Source organism: Sciurus vulgaris (genome assembly GCF_902686455.1).
Source record: "Sciurus vulgaris genome assembly, chromosome: Y".
NCBI classification, from domain to species: domain Eukaryota; kingdom Metazoa; phylum Chordata; class Mammalia; order Rodentia; family Sciuridae; genus Sciurus; species Sciurus vulgaris.
This window is the reverse complement of record NC_136481.1, coordinates 774,991-777,397: the sequence shown is the minus strand read 5'-3', so window position 1 is coordinate 777,397 and position 2,407 is coordinate 774,991. Positions and strand designations below refer to the sequence as shown.

The following is a 2,407-nucleotide window of genomic DNA, read 5'->3' as shown; positions in this document are numbered from 1 at the left end:
AACTATGCATATAATTTATGAATTAAGTTTTCAATTACTTATACTTCTCATCTGTCATAAAATTTAATTTCATCATTTCCCATTATAAATATAAAAGAAACGCTAACAAATTTAAAGATTTAAACTCATATCAATTGTGTTCATTTATATAATGAATAAACTAAAACTAGTGACAAAAAGAAAACAAAAAAAGTTTTTTCTTTTAAAGTTCACAGACTTTTAACTGTTTTTTACATTTATTATGCCATGAGTTCATAGGGAATAGGTTCCAGCAGCTCAGGCTCCTTTCCATTTGTTCTCACAAAATGTGCTTTCCTGGGTGGAGCAGGCTGGCGTTTCAGCTGAACCCAGGTCCTTTCTCTTTGGTTCCCTTCTTTTTCTGATCATTTTCCTTCACACATTTCAGGAAGCTGTCTCGGCTCTTAAAGTGCTTAATATGCTCAATACGCACATTAATTCTCATGGCAAGAATCTTGCCCTTAACTTGCTTATTCATAACAATGCCAATAGCATGCTGGCTAACATTGTAGACTCTCCCAATTTTGCCATGATAACATTTATGGGGCATTCCTTTTTGAAAACAGTATCCATTCCCTTAATGTCTACGATATCACCTTTCTTGTAGATTTGCATATATGTGGCCAAAGGAACAACTCCATGTTTTCTAAAAGGCCTAGAGAACACATATTAGGTTCCTCTCCTCTTTCCCTGTGTGTTCGTCATTTTGGCGAATTATTGGAAGATGGCGGTTCCCAAAAATTTTAAAACACTTCAAAATTTAAAGACATACTTCTAGGGCCTATGAGCAAATGTTGTAGGAAACTAGAAAATATGAAATAAGGGTAAAAACATATTAAACTTTAGGGAAATGCAACTAAAACAACACAGGAAAATGTATAGCACAGTAGAGGAAATTATTCAAATCTATTGTCTAAGCTTCTACTTAACAAGTTATAAAAGGAGAATATCAAAGGCAGGCAGAAAAGAAGAACGTAATAAAATAAGCAGAAATTAGAAAAATGAGAAAATAATATAGGGAATCTATAAAATAAAAACTGATTCATTAAGCAAATCATGAACTTATTAATCTCTATAATACTGATGAATTTTAAAGACATATTGTAAGAATAAAAAAGATGACATTATTGTGAGCTCTGCAAATACTCAAAGAACAATAAAAATACTACCAACATCTTTATAAACATGTATTGGACAACTTTCATGGAATTGGTTGTAACTACCTCCATATACCCAAATGAAATAGATAATTCAACTATTCTCTAGCTATTAAAGATACTGTATTCAATACAGTCTTTCAAAACAGAAATCACCAGGTTCAGACAATTACACTGGTTAATTTTACCAAACAATAAGAAAGGGTATGGGGGCAGGAAGGATTGTAAAGTGAAACAGACATTATCATTATTACCTCTGACTGATGTGATCCTGCAATATGTATAATCAGAAAGATGAAAAATTATACTCCACTTATATATGACTTATCAAAATGTATAAATGCCTTCTACTATCATGTGTAACTAATTAGAATAAACAAAACATTTTTAAGAAGTTTTATAAAAGGACGTAGTATCAGGAAATATCATTATGAACATAGATATAAAATATTTAATTATTAGCTAATGAAATTCAGAAACAACAAAATAATGCACTATAACCAAATGTAGTTGATGCTAAAAATGCCAACTGAATTTTTTTTTTGGGGGGGGGTTATTGAAACCCACCATTTAAACAGTCTAAGGAGAAAAAAAAAAACCTATGTGTCATATAAACTCAAATCATCTTCTGTAGAAAAAAACCTTCCTGCTTCTTATATATACATTTGTTGCAATCGTAGTACTTGAACATAACTCTGAAAGAGAGTTTATCTTAAATAGGAAGCTACAAAACTTGATAGAGCCAGGCTTGCTCTTTTAATAACAACTCTCTTATGAGAACTAACCAGGGCCCCATGAAAAATACCTCAATCCCTCCAAGGGCAAGCTTCACTTGGCCTAGGACTTCCCACTTCTTAAATGTTCTTTTACCTCAACACTAACATCTGAGGGGAAAAACCCACCATCTTTGAGGGGACAGCTAATATCCATCAGTGAATATAAAATTTGATCCTTGGCCCTGAGTTTATGTGTTAGTCATGAGTTGTTAGAAATAGAGGTAACTTCTTTCCTAACTGTTTTGGAAGATGATGATGAGTGAGATTATTATTCTAATTAAATAAGCTCCTTGCTTTAGAACAATGTATCAAGAAATAACCAAGTCTTGATTATTCTGCATTGATTACTTCTAAGACAATGGATTGGTTTGTGTGAGACAGTGAAAGAAGGTTCAGAGAAGAAATGTTTGGGTTATGAGAGCCTTACCCGAATTAACGGATGTATCCACTGATATG

General features: G+C 32.4%; 1 pseudogene across 1 annotated transcript; it reads right to left on the bottom strand.

Moving 5' to 3' along the window:
• Positions 1 to 206: 206 nt before the first annotated feature.
• Positions 207 to 1,557, bottom strand: LOC306652039 (large ribosomal subunit protein eL21-like; annotated as a pseudogene). The gene has a single exon. The product of its transcript is annotated as a large ribosomal subunit protein eL21-like (transcript).
• Positions 1,558 to 2,407: the final 850 nt, after the last annotated feature.